Source organism: Corvus cornix, chromosome 18, assembly GCF_000738735.6.
Source record: "Corvus cornix cornix isolate S_Up_H32 chromosome 18, ASM73873v5, whole genome shotgun sequence".
NCBI lineage: Eukaryota > Metazoa > Chordata > Aves > Passeriformes > Corvidae > Corvus > Corvus cornix.
Window position 1 is genome coordinate 2,153,571 of NC_046347.1, and position 17,115 is coordinate 2,170,685.

Below are 17,115 nucleotides of genomic sequence, written 5' to 3' on the forward strand. Positions count from 1 at the left end.
TTGCTCCATACACACCTGCTCTTTCACAGGAGGCTTTTACAGGTCCACATGGTTTTTTTCTGCTGAACTCTATGTTCAGACTCTTCATGATTGTCCTCAGCCCTTTTTGTTTTGTCTTCCCTCAGCTTTTGTTTCTATGCCCTTTGTAAATCAGTATCCGTGCTGAGTAAGAACCTGGTGATGACAGAGAATAATCTCTCCTTGATAAGCGTGTCATCTTGTGCCTAAAATCTTTTGGTTCCTAGTGGTTTCTTGACTGCATGTGTCCCTATGTGGCATAAGAACACATTACGTAGGTTTATGTCTCACTTCTGTATTCAAGACTGAAATGAAGGCTTGTCAGATGATGATGGCTTTGGTACTTTGCCAGCTGCTTTGTTCCATTGGTTATGTTCACAATCCAACACTGAAACTATTAGCGTGGCTAATTGTGTAACTATAGAGGTAAATTTGTTAAAAGAAACTTGTTAAAGAAGAACTAAGCTACTGGACAATCTGAAAATGCTCAGCTTTGTTTTGCTTCTTGGGGAATGAAATTACACATTCCTGAAGATTTGCCAAAGTCTAGAGACATTCGTGTGATGCACCTGCTCCTGTCAAATATGGTGTTGAATTTCTTAAGTGATTTACTAACATGTCATGACTAATGGACTGCTGCTGATCCAGCATGAACTCTTGCTACAGAGCATGAACTGTGCTGTTAAGGGTCAGTGTTTGCAGGAAGTCCTTCTCTCCTGCACTCTGATGACTACACTTTAAATGTATCAGATTGTATTACTCCTTCTCCCCAGGGTCTTCTTCTGGTCTTTCATTTCCTAACTATTTGATCTACAGGGATCATTTTAATTCTTATCTCCTATGATTATGCAAAAAGTAGGAAAAATATTTAGTAGCACACTGCTACATACTGTAATGTAGCACTGTGTGTACAAGGAAACAGGCTGGGACTCTCAGCTGTGGCAGAGAATCTCATGGCCAAAGGAAGAACTGTGTACAGGAAAACATGGCAGGGACTTGATGTTTTCCTCTGGATTGTTGCTGAGAGTTGCAACAATTCCCATTGCCACAGAATGGACAAAGGTTTGTCCCACTGTATACATCAATGGGGGACCTTGCACAGGGGTAAGGACTGCTGTGCCGGGAAACCAGCTGGTTTATGGTTACTCTTTTGGTGTACTGATCATTACAGAATTGTTTTCACCATGCTGGACTCAACAACAACAACAACAAAAAGCCTAAAAATATCTTTTTGTTACAATGTTGAAATAATCGAGCTCCATGGAATTTTGAAGAACAGTTTAAATACTTACTCAAGCAGACAGAGAGTGATGGGCTGTGATTTGTATGCTGGTCTGTTGGATGCTTCCAGGGCAGGGGTCCCCTACCCTGAACTGCAGTGCTATTCTTGAATATCTTTCCAGTCAGGATAGCCAGCAATTTATAATTGTAGCAAAAAGATAAAGGATACAGCTTGTGTGAGCCTGGGAGTTGGTTCTCAAGTACCCTCTCTTGAGGACAGTATTCTGTAAGGGTATCAGTGGTTGTCAAATAAGGAATGAGGAGGCTGTCCTTCCTGCAACCTAGAATACCCCTCCAAGGTGTCAGATTGAGTCTTAATCCCTTCAGATGAAAATCCACTTTTAATTGTTTCTATTAGTCTTTCTGCAGGAAAACCATGAATTGTGCAATGCAGGGTATGCAGTCCCTGCCATAAGAGCAAAAGCTGACATATCATTTTGCCTTCCTGAACTCAGCATCTGACAGTTTAAAATTTCTGAAACAACAGTTTGTAGCACTTTTGTGGTCCCTCACAGGTGATTTGTACTAAAGTTCTTCATGTTTTCACTCTCTTGTTGGGAAAAAAAGTTTAACAGAAAACCAGTGTTTTGTTTCAGTGATCAAAAAAATGCCCACATTCTTTTAACATCTTCATTAGCATTCTAGATGCTGGAACAGAGTGTACCCTCAGCAAATATGTGATGATACAGAACTGGGAGGTGTGGCTGATACACCACATAGTTGTGCTGTTATTCAGAGGGATCTTGACAAGTCAGAGAAACAGGCTGACATAAGTTCAGTAAATGAAAATGGACAATTCCATACTTGGGGCGCAATAACCCCATGTACCAGCACATCTTTGGGGATGACTGGCTGGAAAGCAGAAAAAGGCCTGGTAGACACAAGGCCAACAGCATCCTGGGCTTCACAATGAAAAGTGTTTGGAGGAGGTGGAGCACTCTTCCTCCTCTACACAGCCCTGATGAGCAATGCCTCGAGTGCTGTGTCCAGTTCTAGGCTCCACAGTACAAAAAAAGGGATGGAAATCCTTGAGCAATGCCAGTGAGGGATGACAAGGTTGTTTAAGGAACTGGGCCATCTGACTATGGAGAGAGGCAGAGTTAACAGGGATTGTTTGGCCCTGAAACAAAGAGGTCTCAAGGAGATGATGTCAGTTTGTGTAAATATTTGATGGGCAGCGGGGTTTTAGAAGACAAAGCCAGACTCTTCTCAATGCTATGCAGTGACAGGACAAGAGGCAATGGACACAAATCTAAATGTAAGAAATTCCTCTTAAACATAAGCATAAATATTTTAGATTGTGAGGGTGTTCAAACTCTACAAAGGGTTACTCAGAGAGATTGAGTAGTATCTATCCTTGGAGATATTCCAAACCCAGCTGAACATCTTGTTCTAGGTGATATTGCTTTGAGCAAGATGTTTGGATCAGCTGATCCCCTGAGCCCCATAATTCTATGACTCCATGACTTTATATCGTTTTGTTTAGCATAAGGTTATAGAAACAACAAGTTCAACCCAGTAAAGGGTTATTGGGCGCTAGTGAAAATACTTGGTACCTAGATATCAGTCTGGGGTCCACCAGAGGGACTGAAAGTGATTGGAGCCATCCCACAGTCTTTCACAACACAGTAAAAGGAAGGACAGAATGTGAATACTTTAATTTACAACCTGCTCCTGTGAATTCTCTAAAAAATTGCATTTGAAGTGTAGAAAAAGGTTGAAGTCTATGTCTATTTGCTGAAGGGCAAATGGACTTTATAATTAGCAGTAATCCATTCTCTTTGCTTTGGATGATGTCACCAAAAATATGGAATGGATGATATATATGTATTTAAAAGCAATCACAATGTATTTTATATCAAATGTTTTTCTTTCTTTCTTTCTTTCTTAATAAGTTATTGTCTTACAGTGCTTTGCACAAACTACTGATATTGTGGAATTTTTTCAATAGGAAAAATTCTGCAAATATTTAAAATTAAAAATATCCGTTGGCTTTTCAATTATAAATGGTACATTTGGGCAACACAAAATTCCCACACATTGCACTGTGCAGAACTTCACTACACACCCTGTAACTTACAGAGGATTATCAGGATCAAAATGGAATATTAATAGAGGTGAAATGGAAAATTAATTTCTCCTCACTTTGTGATTTGTTGCCATACATGGAGGACAGGCATCATTTTGCAGTGAGACACTATTCCTGGAGTCAGGCTGCCTGTCAGCTGGTAAGTGCTGATGTAAAGGTAACTGATCTTGGGAAAAACATGGATCCATAATAGGAATAAATGCACACCTCTGAGAGAAAGCTTAAAATAGATGCATCTGATACCTTGTTTTTATTGCATAGACTTCCAAGTCCATAATAATCTTGATGTGAAAGGGTGACAAGTATTTCTTAGAACATAAGAGCTCCATTCCCTTTCCTGTCATCAGAGATGGATGAACACACCCCTGTTCCACAGAAACTTTTTCTTGAGCAACTTTATTTCTTTAAGACTAACTAGTGAAACTGCTTTACCCTGAATAATCTAACGCCCAAGAAGAAACAGCATCTGACTTGTGAGATGTAATTTAAGGGTTGATAGTGGCAGTTTTTTTCACTGTGGGGAATGTTCACCATTTGCACATGCTGCTGGGCTCTTTCAAAATAAAGAGGAACTATGAAGAAATATTATTTAAGCAGTGATAAGTAGAGGTTTGCAATCTTTAAAGGCAAATGTATAATTTCAAAAGAAAGAGCAAAGCTGAATCTCTGGGAAATGTCTGAAGAAAAGATCTACCAGATTTGGGTATATTCTGTGTTTTTCCACCCAGTTTCATGCCCATTGCCCAGTACTGTCTCTTTAGGCACTGAATGGATGCCATGGGAAATAGATCCATTTGCCAAACCTCTGCTTTCCCACTGCGGGAGGGGCAGGCAGGCTGTGTCTGGTGCCTTCTCACACCCCAAGTCCTTGTGAGCAGGAGTGCCAAGAAACCTGGATGGAAACAACAAAGGAAGGGAAAGGAGAGGTACTGGTGGGGACTGGGAGAACAGAAAGTATTTAGGACACTCCTGGGAGAGTACGTGCTCACTGGGCACTGCAGGGTGAGTTGTTTTACAAGCAGGTGACTCTTGTAAATGCAGACTGAGTGTGACCTTCATGCAAGGAACTGTGAAGCATAGAGCAGTGAGATCATGGTCCTTCTCATGAGGCCAGCCTGACCCCTGAAGTGGCATATCTTATGCAGAAACACTGTGAGTCTTGGGTGGGTCGGAAAACACTTCAGTCAGTTACTGTCAGGTACTGAAAGGATTGATTTGGGAAGAAAGAAATACTTCTCTCTGGGCGAGGTGGTCATTAGAGTTACTACTGAGCAGTAAATGCTTTCTCCCCCTGCTCGAAAACAGCTTTCCCTTTACTCACCTCTCTACTGCCTTTTGGTTTCTCCTGCCTCCTGGTTCATACTGCACATCTCTCTCTCCCTGTCTCTCTTATTCCACCCCATCAGAACTATTGAAATGTTCATGAGAATGGATGAACTCCTTTATGATGAGACTTGAAAAGATTGGCTTGAATGAGGATGGGTCACACTTGGTGACTGATTGAAAAAGATAGTCTAGGGAGATGAAACTGATACAAGATGGATTTATTTATATAACTCCACTGAGGAGAAAATGAAACAAGGAGGAAAAAAAAGCTGAAGGAAAATATTAGGAGCAAAATGAATGAATGCAAAGAGCCTATTTGCTAATTCATTTTGAGTATTAGAGGTACATTTCTGATCCTCAAACACCTATATATCCATCTTTTGCGAATTTTAGCAGTAAACAAATAAATTTTATAGAAATTAAGACCTGGAAGATGCCATAAAATTCTGGTCACCATATAATAAATTTTTTTCCATCCCTCTTTTGGTTTTCATTGGCAATAATTTGTGACCTGATGACATGACAAAATTGACTGTAAGTTAAGTTGATTGTTACAGGCTGGGTGTTTTTCTATTCCTATCATTCTCGTTTCCAAGTGACAGCAGTTTTGCTTTTAATATAAGGCTCAACCTTCTTTTTGGTGCCAGATGGACTTCCAGGAGTTCCAATGTTCTTCTGCTCAAGAAGTTTTGGCTTTGTCATGAATAGCAAATGAATGACAGGGGTATTTATCAAGTTCCTCTATCCAGACAGATGTGTAGAGCACAAACTAGAGCCTTAGACAAATGATATACCAAAATGCCCACTCATGAATAGCAATCAGTAAATCACAGAATTCGTTTAACAAAAGCCTTCATGACATGTCAAATATTTATCACCTTTAGGGGGAGAATTGTTTGTAGGAGAACCATGTGCCTTGTAAATACTGAATTTATAACAAGGGGTGGGAAAATTGCACTGACTGTTGTGACTTTACATCTGTTCCTCTAAAATGACTGATGGGATGGCCTCTTTCCAGGATTACTGTTCATCAGTGTATTACATCACATCATTACTTTTTTTTTTTACTTCTCTTTGTCTGTGTTATTAGCAGGAGATTAGTGCTCCTGTGCTCTCTGGCACGCATCTGGCTTCTCTTCTGGATGAGCTGCTCACTGGAGGTTATACAGTACCATGCCAGGAAAGGGTTCATTCATGCCATATTGTACTGTTGACACTAGGAAGGGAATCACATTCTTCCTGCACATGCCACTTTGTTGGCCTGCATCAGAAGAGCCCTGAATGCTCTGCATAAAACAAAATCCAAACTTCCTTGTTATGCAGATAATCCACTGTCCAGTAGATGCCATGCCATAGGCTCTTCCCAGACAATCCAAGAAGCCATTGCATGTGTGGATTGTTTCCTGGGCATGTTAACAAGCCTTTTGCCAGGACTGCTCTCTTGGGACTGCCACATGGACATCTCAGCTGAGGACATGAGGGAACTGCTGCTCTGGCAAGAACTGTGTGAAGCCCAGCACCTTTCCCTGAGCTGAATGCAAGCCATCATCAGCAGCCCTGTTTCCCTACAGCTTTGGGGAGAACCACACCAGGTGGTTGTTCTGTCATGCCAGGGGACCAGAAATTTTCTCTGAGGGGGAAAACTGTCAGATTGACACAGGGTCAGTGATGCTTTCACAGTTTGGAGAGGGTGAGTTACTTCAGCTGCACTGCACTGGACCCCATCTAAGATTCCTCTCTGGCCCAGTTTTCCCTTCCTTCTGTCCCTGTCCCTCGGGAGATGACCATGCTGTTCTGACCTAGAGCTGACCAAGCCATGCTGACTGTGGTGGGCAGGTTCCAGGCTTTCCCACCCCTCCCTGTGGGACTCGGATGACAGCAGAAGAGGCTGACCCCCACTCACTAGCTCCTTTTCCCAGAAGTTCTGGGAAATACTCGGTTGTGCTGCAATCGAGGGAGGGCACGACACATCTAAGCACAGAGCACATTGCTGTGTGAAATCTTCCACAGGAAAATTCAGGAAATTCCCTGGCAACTTTGCTGCATTAGTGCCTGCTACAATTTTTGATACTGAAGATGGGGGGAGGGCAGTGGGGGGTAGCACAGAGGAGCTCATGCAGAGATTTCTTAGGGTACCTGTGTTGTCCACAAAACATTCCCTAAGGAACTGTGATGCCACACAGGAGATGTCTCTCCAGGTGAACTTCTATGGAAACCAGACAAGGGGGACATTTCTATCACCTCATTCCTCCTGCCAAAAGAGAAAAGGTGTCCTCTCACCTCCATGGAAAACCAGCATTGGAAATATCTCTTTCCAGGAAGTTTTTCAGCACAACAGCCTAGGAAGGTTTTCACCCCTTCTGTGCATTCATGCAGAGGTTTCTTCCCAAGAAGAGTTCAAGCTGGGTTGACACAAAAAGAAAATATGAGAGTAACATAAACAGTGTGTGGGCAAATGTGAGTGTACTTTCATTTCTCCATGAATTCACATTTCAGTTTCCTGAATTCAGAGGACCCCTCATATTTTAGCATAATTTATGATGTCCTGAATTGTATAAATCCTGATGTTCTTATTATAGGAACAGATTATATACTCTGTGCAGCTGACAGAGTCAAATGCCACACTTACTCCCTGGAGAATTCTAATCTCCCCCTCAAATTTTAAGATGTCAGTGAAAAACAATCTCCCTGTTTCTGAAACCCAACTCCAAGGAGCAATGATACCACCATCCACAAAAATAACTGGTCTGGGATCCTTAGGGATGTATCGCTGACAGAATTGTTCAGGCCAATACAGTGCAGATGTCCACATCATAAATCTGAAAAGGTTACGGTTCATGTGTGGCAGAAAATAGAGGAGAGAACGTTCATGGCCCAAAGAGTGCTTCCCCTATGAGAAGAACCATCCTTTGGGGACAACTTAGTGTCACATATTCCTCAAAACACTTGTAATTAATCTGCACAGCTCATCACCACCAATGAGTGGCTACTGAAGATTTCCATTCATTCAAAAATCTGCCCGACAAATGCACGGGGGCAGAACCAGGTGCAGACTCCCGATCCCACACTGAACAAAGACAGCAGGATTGGGATGTGCCTGAGCCAGGGGCACCTGAGGAATGGGGTAGTGTTCAGGGAAAGCCTCAGCCCATCTGCCTGTCTCATCATTCCTGCGCTTTTCAGCCTCAGACCCCATTGAGGCTGAGCCACTGCCAGGACAGTGCTCTGGGCTGGCCACTGGGTCCTGACATGTCTGTCACAACAAGCCAACAGGCAGCAGACAGGCAGGGATGTCCTCCTCGCCAGGAGGCCATGGAGAGCCTGGAGCCCAGGTGCTGCTGCTCTGGAGCCAGGACAGTCCTCTGTTTGCACAGGCAGCAGGCTGAGCACAGCCACTGTTTGTGGCTCTGGGCAGAGCACACACCCGGCAGGCAAAGCACTCTGTGTGTTCATGGAGTGCATGGAAAGCTGCTGGAGCCAGGGCCAGCTGGGGCCTCTTCTTGTCTGGGCAAAGCAGCTGATACTGTGCCCAGTGATACTGGCTCCAGGCTGATGTGGGTTTCAAATTTGGCAAGTCAAGTTTGCAAAGTGCATGAGACAGAGCCTGGGGAGGCAACACGCTATAGGATGGATTTGTAAGGATCTGTCCCACCTAAAAGCAAGTGGGTGGCTCACTAGTGCCCCTTGGGTTCTGGCCAAGGCCCAAGAGCTTTCAGTTGAACTCTTCCAGGCTCCTCCCTCACAGGAGCTTATTTGCTAAACTGGTCTCTCTCACAAATTCCCCTTTTTCCCTTGGGTCAGTAATTTCTGAATGTGTAATGCTGGGATAGCACAGAGTATTTCAGCAGAGGTGCCACCAGAACTTTATACAGAGCCACCTGTGTTCTCCCTAACAGTTTCCAAAGTACCACAACTGGTGCACTCCACATCACTGTGCTTGTTTGGGAAACCCACAGCACACATGATTTTTGCTAATGCTCTCAGCTCTTATTTTCAGTCACTCTTTGCTGCTGTGCTCTCATCTTACCTCTGAACTAACAGGGGTTGTTTTATTTACTGCAGTGTTACACAGCCCATGTGGATCAACTATTAAGTTACCATCTCTGTTGTCAATACAGCAACAAACAATTCAGATTTTCATGTTTTAATGCAGATTGCCCAGCAGTCACAGCTAACTTGGTACACCTGTGACTCGCTTTAGATGCAAGGGATTTCATGAGTAGTACAGGCTTCTCCCACAAGGCTTGTGGTGCTCCCTATTTCTCAGAAGAGTTATTGCAAGAACTCTGCCAATTAAAAAAGTGACATCATACCTCCTGTTGCTCTTTCACCCTGGGACTTCCTATTAGCTTCTTTAATTAGAGCTCTTTGCTGGCTTTGAGCAAGAACTGATACTGATACTGTGGCTCTCTTTAAAGGCTTCATTTTATGAACACATATAGGAAATAGTGAAATATATAAAGACAGGTTTTTTCTCTCTACTTGTTAGAGCTTGAATTCCCAGCTGAGAAAGGCTTTGGGCTTGCCTGACACCATGAATCATCCCTGCCTTGCCTAGCTGGGACTACAGTAGCTCAAGAACAGGGCTGGGCATGGCTATCTGTGGAGTCTCTTTTCTTATCACCTGGCTCCAACTTCCATTAGATAGGTAAGATTGTCACTGGCACGTTAAAAACCGGGACTCTCTACTTTCACTGAGGCACAGGATTGCTACCACAGCTACAAGCAGAAGAAATCTGAATGCAAGGGCAACAGGAAGAAAATCTGAATGAGCTGGGAATTATATGTCGCTGGAAGTGCACAAAAGATTGCATTTGCAAAGGCTGAGAACAGTCTGAATCACCAAAACTGGCCTTAGGAAGGAGAAAAACTCAGTTAACTGCAATAAGCTTTACCTGACAAGCCCTATTTGTTCAAAGTTGCAGACAGATTAAATCTCTGTCACTCGAATCCCTTAACGTTATTGGCAAATTTGTCAAAGGTGCAATCTGTGACTCACTCACAGGGCTTTGATGGAGATTTTGAAAAATAAGGGTCTCATGAACCACAGGGGTATTGTTCTCATTAACAACTGCCAGCCAACTACTAATTAGCTGCTGATTGAACGGTTGAGACAGTTTAGACAATTCTTAAAGGTCACAACCACCCATTTGCCCAGCTCATTCTCAGCTTCCAAATGAGACACCTAAAAGATATACTATGAAAACAGAGCCTGGAGATGTTTAGCAAGGTATTTCATATCATGAGTTATTTCCATCACTGTCTCCTCATCCTCACACTAAAGTCAAGTTTCTAGTTTGTGAGCTGAATGATACCAAGAAAAAAACATGGATGGGGGCTTCAGGATGGTTTCCTAATGGGATACAAACTAGTAATCTTGAGATGCCTCCACTTTCTCACTTGACTCTGCTGCCTTGCTGTGATTCTTGCTCCTGAATTCACAGCCAGTTCCAGAACACGGGGGAAGGGAAGCCATGGTTAAGGGTTGGCAGAGAGTGAGGCAGCTGCCCTGTCTCCATCTCGAGAAGGATCTATTTTCAGCACAATAAAATCCTCCCTCTTCCACGGGAATGTCAGCACTGCAGATCCTTGCCCCCTCCTTGCTACTGTGCAGGACAGCCTGTAGCTGGAGTCCACCCTCATTCTGCCTCTTCTCTTTTGACTCTGCTGTGTTTTGCATTCAGCTGCAGTGGAGTCCAGCCCAGAAGAGATGGAAGCATTGACAGAAAGTTAATAGAGGCACAATCAATTTTAATTCCCTTTTTTCAACAAGATATTGTTGCTTCTTCCAGCAGGCCCTTCCTTTCCCAAGGACTGATACCACTGTTTCTCCTCCAAATCTTTCCAGAGTAACACTCCAGCTACACTAGTAAATTAAACATGTCCAGGAACTTAGGCCAATTGGCAGAGAACTGTTTATGCTTGTAGAAGTAAACTATTTCTGTATCAAGAATGGTGAGACTGGATGCAGACTGTATTGGGAAGGGTCCCAGAAAATGCCAGCTGTCCAGTTATGCCTTCAAATCTGTTTAGGAGATGTTTTGCTGGCACAGGTCAAAAGCTTGACAAGAAATGTGCTAATGATTTATCAGTACAAGTGATTGGCTTCCCCTGTCTGCAAACGTTCCCTGGCACAAGGCAGGGTGCTAGGAAAGGCAGCATGAAACAGACTTTTCTCCAGCGTACTTTACCAATGTCTGTGAACTTGCAGCAGACAACTAATAGAATTGAGGACTTTGGATTCTTTCAAGAAGCTTATAGGCCAACATGTCAGTAAATTGAATTAATCGTCAGTAGGAGAAAACTCAGCTTTGTGAAAGAAGATAAAGCTGCCACAAAGGATGAATTCATCAGGGTACGCTCTTGTGAGAGGGCAAGAGTCTGAACAACAGTCTGGACATGAGTCTTTTCAATTTTGGCTTCTTACAGAAGGACACTTGAGAATAGGCTGCTTAAAAACGTCCTTTGATTTCACCATGCCAAGTTGTAGGACAAGGGGTAATGGATTTAAACTGAAAGAGAAGAGTTTTATATTAGGTATTAGAGAGAAATTCTTCCCTGTGAGGGTGGAGAGGCCCTGGCACAGGTTGCCCAGAGAATCTGGGGCTGCCCCATCCCTTTAAATGCCAAAGGCCAGGTTGGACAGGGCTTGGAGCAACCTGGGATAGTGGAAGGTGTCTCTGCCCACAGCTCTTTCAGGCCCTTTCCAACTGAAGCCATTCTTTAATTGATTCTCTGATTCCTCTGCAGGAAATTAAAGAAGTGCTATCAGTATTGATAGTTTCAATGACACAAACACCTTGGATATCCATTGATTTTCTGTGATGTTCTTCTCATATTTATCTCCATCTTTGACCTCTATAAACATAGTCCAAATTACTTTTGTTTTCCCATTTTGCCTTGAAACTTGAATGTAATGTTTAGTCTGTTTGCCTTGATATTATTCATTGAGATTACTTCCTGAAATTCTTAGTCCATGAACGAGGAGCTGAGGTTGGAAAAAAAACCAAACTAAAACCAACACACTAGTACTTTGTCAAAGATTACCTAAAAGTTTTTCAGGTTATTGTTTTCATATGCCTTAGTTCAACTTTTTCGGCTAAATTACTCTTCAGTGTTTCTTACCTGTGCTCCTATTGTCTTTGTGTGTTTTCCTAGTTCAAGACACTACTGACAATACTGATTAAGTTCCTGCAAAGCTTCTGCTAATATACAAATCTTCTCTTGGAAGACTTATGCAACACTGTGCTAATATCATTGGTTGTATCATCTGCCAAACTTCTGACATACATCCAAGTCATTCATGGCACCATGCTGTTTTGGAATGATTTTATCAATACATTTTCAAGCAAGATATGTAAATCACCTACATTTTTCATCTAGGTTCTCTTCCTTTATAGTTGTTGGTTTTTAGTCAAAATGTCAAAAGCTGGCAACATTTTTCAGTTGGCCTGTAGCTCTTTCTTCCAATGAATGAGGTGTTTTACAACAGAGTACTAACATATCAGCTAAAGAATTGTCTCTTTTGTATATTCTTATTTAAGTGAAGGTAGAAGACACCTGTCAAATTAAAAAATAAATATTTTAACACGTTCATTTTTATTTTTACAGCATATAGAATTTAATGTCAGCAAGGGACTTCTTCTGGAACAGAAAACATACTGTGAGATGTCACTAGGAACTGTCAGCTGGGATTTGTTAGACCAAGATGACCAGATTTGCAAGGACTAATGACAGTCCACCAAAACAACTAAGACATTCAAATGTCTTTTTATATTGAAAATTTTTCTAGTAGTTTGCAATGCAATTATGTGGTAGTTAGAAAAACTCAGAGTACTGCCTTTTCCCTCTATCATGCTTAGAGTGAATGGATATATATGCTGCCTGCCCATACCTTTAGTCTTCCTGGTCTGTTGAAGCTTATAGGGAATGGATGATGACTTTAGCATCTGTCAATCACACAGTGTTGAATAAGATAAATCTGACCCGTGAATTCAGCTTTTCATTCCAGCTGTTTAATTATGCTGCTGCTTTGTTCTGATATTGAAACCATCATTGGTTAAAGCTCATTTCATAATGAAATACCTCTAGTTACAGGTTGTTGGAGTTTAATCAGTCCTGGAGTTCATCAGAGAGCTGAATGTTTCCTACAAGACACGAGGCTGAAGTCCTCTCAAGCTATTAATTAAACTGTCTCTAAATTATCACCTCCTTTTGAAAGAAATAGAACTTCCCATTCCTGGTGAGATGGTGACATTGGCATTGCAGGAGCATGTTTATGGCACTGCCTACTGAGATGGCACGGTTTCTGACATAGGGTACATCTTTGGGAACTATGACTTTCCTTGCTACTCAGGTGGACAGAGCATGCTGTCACCAGAACACCATTAAGATACTTCTAATTCTCCACTGAATTCTGAATTTTCTGAATTAACTCAAATGTAAGACCTTGTTCTTCAATACACATAGTACTGCCCCAACTATACTTGTGTGGGTGAACAAAAATTAGCTGCTGTTGAGTAGGACTAGAGCTAGGCCAGGAATAAATATGCTGAAGAATTTCAGTTTTATTAACATATCCTGTTGTGATCATCTCCATTACCTTGGATCCTGTATCTTGTGCAGCAAATACTGCAGCACTGCAAACTTTTGCTGTGCTAGTTCAGCATGATGTTATTTCCCTCTGTGCTTGTACATGGAAAGAGACTTGAGAGGGACAAGTAAAAGGGTTCAAGTATGTATCACCCTGCAAATGATGGGCAAAGAGCAGCAGACATTAATATCAGAGACAACACATAAGAAGAAATTAATTTCTCCAGCCATCCCCTGCTGAGTTTCCATTAAGTCCTGGCAGCAGTGGGAATCAGCGACTTCTTTCCTCAGCTGTTGCTGTAACCTAAAAAGAGCCCTGAAAGGCTCCCTTGAAGGTCACATTGAGAAGACAGGTCAGTGCTGCACTAGATCATGTGGCTTATGGAAAAGGCAGCAGGACAGTTTCTTTCGTGACATATATTTTATCATATTTTAGAGGAGCTCAGTACATGGGCATTTTCCTCAGCTTCCCTGGTAGAGCATAGATAATTCTATTCTTCTCTCTGTACACTGAAAATTACCTGCATTTGACATTATGCCTGAGTGCACATACACATCATCAGATTTTAGTAGTTACTACTCTCTCTAAATTGATTTCACTCCATATGTAGAAATTGAGTGAGGATACATAAGCTAAACAAAAGTTCTTCATCATTATGTATTTTGAATTTTTTTGCATTGTCATTGGACGACATAAAACAATCATAGCAAGAAAAACTGCCTATAATTTGAACCTGAGAACACAATTCAGTAAAAAGACAAAAATACTCAGAATATTTGAAAAGACAGAAAAGCTCTGTAACCCTATTTGTAATGACAGAGGGTGTCACCTGAGTTTAGGACTGTGAAATATACTGGCAAACAGTATGTTGCTCATGTACAGAAAAGCTGTAAAGCAGTAAGAATTAAGATCTGAATATCCATATATACTTACATTTAGATATTGTAGGACTGTTGTGTACCATAGTTATGGATGCTATATTGAAATGTACACAGTACTGTATTTTTTCCTTAAGTAAAATTGGGAATTGGGCATATCTTTCATTCACCTTTACTGCAATAATTTCACAAAGTCCTTCACAAATTTTTTCACAAACAGTATATATGGATATATTCTGCTATATAGCCGTGGAAAGCTATAAAGCAGAATAACATGCAATATAGCTATATAACACAGGCAACAGTTTTGCCCTCCTGGGAGCACTGACCAAACCCACTTGGCCTTTGACTAAATAAATCTTGAAGGATTTGCAGCTACTAAGGGGACATTAGGGAGCAAGGAAGGAATTCTTCTTTCTCACAGCCTGACTCACATGTGAGAAGCTACCTTAGGTCCCAGCCTGACAGCACTGCATAAGACAGACTTGCTACATGCCACTGAGACCAGGACTTAACAGAAAGGCAACAGCAGCTACTCAGAGAAGAGCTCAGGGATACTGGTCAGAGCCTCATCAAATCCAACTTCCAGTAGTGGCACATCTGTTACTTCTCTGGGAAACCCATCCCAGTGTCTTTCCACATTCATCGTGAAATATTTCTGCCTTATATCTATTTGAAATCTACATTTTTTCAGCTTAAAACCAGTGCTTCTTGCCCTTTAAATTTCTTGCTTTGCCTTTCTTATAAACCCCCTTTAAGTATTGAAAGGCCTCAAGAAGGTGTCCTTGAACCTTTCTCATCTCCAGGCTGAATAAACCCAATGACTGGACATGGCACTTAGTGCTATGGTTTAGCAAGTGTGGTGGAATTTTGTCAAAGGTTGGATTCTCTGCTCTTGGAGGCCTTTTCCAACCTTAATGATTCTATGATTCTATGAAGTACCTCAGCATTTTTTCACAGGAGGGGTGTTGCTGTTCTCAGCCCTCCTTTAGAACCACTCTGACTGGTCCAGGACTTTCTTGTGAAGATTATTTCCTTCTTCAAGTGTTAGAGGAGCCAATAAGGAGAAGGAATGTGTTGGGCCTTGTTCTCACCAACAAAGAGGGGCTGTTGGGGAATGTGAAGCTCAAGATCAGCTTTGACTGCAGTGACGATGAAATGGTGGAGTTAGAGATCCTTGGGGCAGCGAGGAAGGGACACAACAAGCTCGCTGCCCTGGACTTCAGGAGAGCAGACTTAAGACTTTTCAGGGATCTCCTCTCTCCAGCATGGCACCTTCACCACGTGGTTTGGTGTCATCAGCAAACTTGCTGAGGATGCCCCTGATCCCACTGCTCCTGTTGGCTAAAGAGATATTAAACACCTCTGGTTATGTTCCCCAGAGGGACCTGGAGAGCTCGAAGAGATGGTCCCATGTGAACCTCATGAAATTTACACACCAGTATGGCCAAGTGTAAGGTCCTGCATGTGTGTCTGGGCAATCTCAAGCACAAGTACAGGCTGGGTGGCGAATGGATTGAGAACAGCCCTGAGGAGAAGGATTTAGGGGTGTTACTGGATGAGAAGCTCAGCATGTCCCTGCCATGTCTCCTGGCAGCTGAGCTGATCCCCCAGTGTGGGCAGCAGGGAGGGAGGGTTTCTGCCCCTCTGCCTCACTCAGGTGAGACCCACCTGGAACACCATATTCACCTCTGAGGCCCCCAACATAAGAACAACATGGACCTGATGGAGAGAATCCAGAGAAGGCCACGAAGATACTCCGAGAGCATCCTCTGCTCTGGAGACAGGCTGAGACAGATGGAGGTGCTCAGCCTGGAAAAGAGAAGGCTCCAGGGAGACCTAACAATCTTCCAGTGCCAAAAAGGGGCTGGAAGTAAGCTGGAGAGGCACTTGTGACAAGGACAAGAGGGAATGGCTTCCCACTGACAGGGAGTAGGTTTAAATTAGATATTAGGAAGACATTCTTCCTTATGAGGTGCTGAGGCCCTGGCACAGGTTTCCCAGAACAGCTGTGGCTGCCCCATCCCTGAAAGTGTTCAAGACCAGGTTGGATGGGGCTTGGAGCAACCCGGGATAGTGGAAGGTATCCCTGCAGGTGGGAAGGGCTGAAGGGGTCTTTGTTTTTTCCTGGTTGGTGAGTTTGACAGATGGGAGACAGGCATTCAGCTGAGTCCATGGTTTGTTCATGTTAGCAGAAATGGAAACAAGGATAGACTGAAGGCTGCAAGTCTCTATACCGATGCTGTCATTTGGATGTGTGAGCTCTGTGTTGGTGAAGGGCTTTTAAATTCTTCAGGAGCAGAAATTTCTGCAGGAATTTAAGGAAACTCTGTAGACTCTGTAATGACCCATAACCATTCCTTGTTGAAAGGGGTATGAATATTCAAATGGCATCGATTTCTACAGGCCCAAATCTTTACCTCAAGGATTTCTTTTATTTATGGTACAGATTGACAGGTCAGACTTGGAAAAAAAGACATAAGAAACAACTGAGGTCCTGCCCTGAACTGCCAATATGGGTACTTTCTGATGAATTAAAACATCATCAAGAAATGAAAGGAACATCTGTTATTAAGCTGCACTGATCTACAAAGCAGAAATCACAGCACATCTTACGACACTCCCCTTAGCACAGGTTCATACACAGGCTTATAATAACCCTTCTTGGAGAATCTCCCACTTCTTTTGCAATTTCAAGTGTAAAGATGGGTACATCTGCACGAGTGTATGTATACTGTTCTTCATGTACCTGAACTGACCTCACATCTCTCACTGAGACCCAGCCCAGTAGTTCAGCTACACCCCAGCCTCTTATTTCTGTGACCAAATCTTTGTCCCTTATACTATCTTGGCCTGTCTGTGACTCTCAGGCACCAGCACTATCACACCAGATTATTCCTCTGCTTTCAGAATCTTACCAGCACATCCGC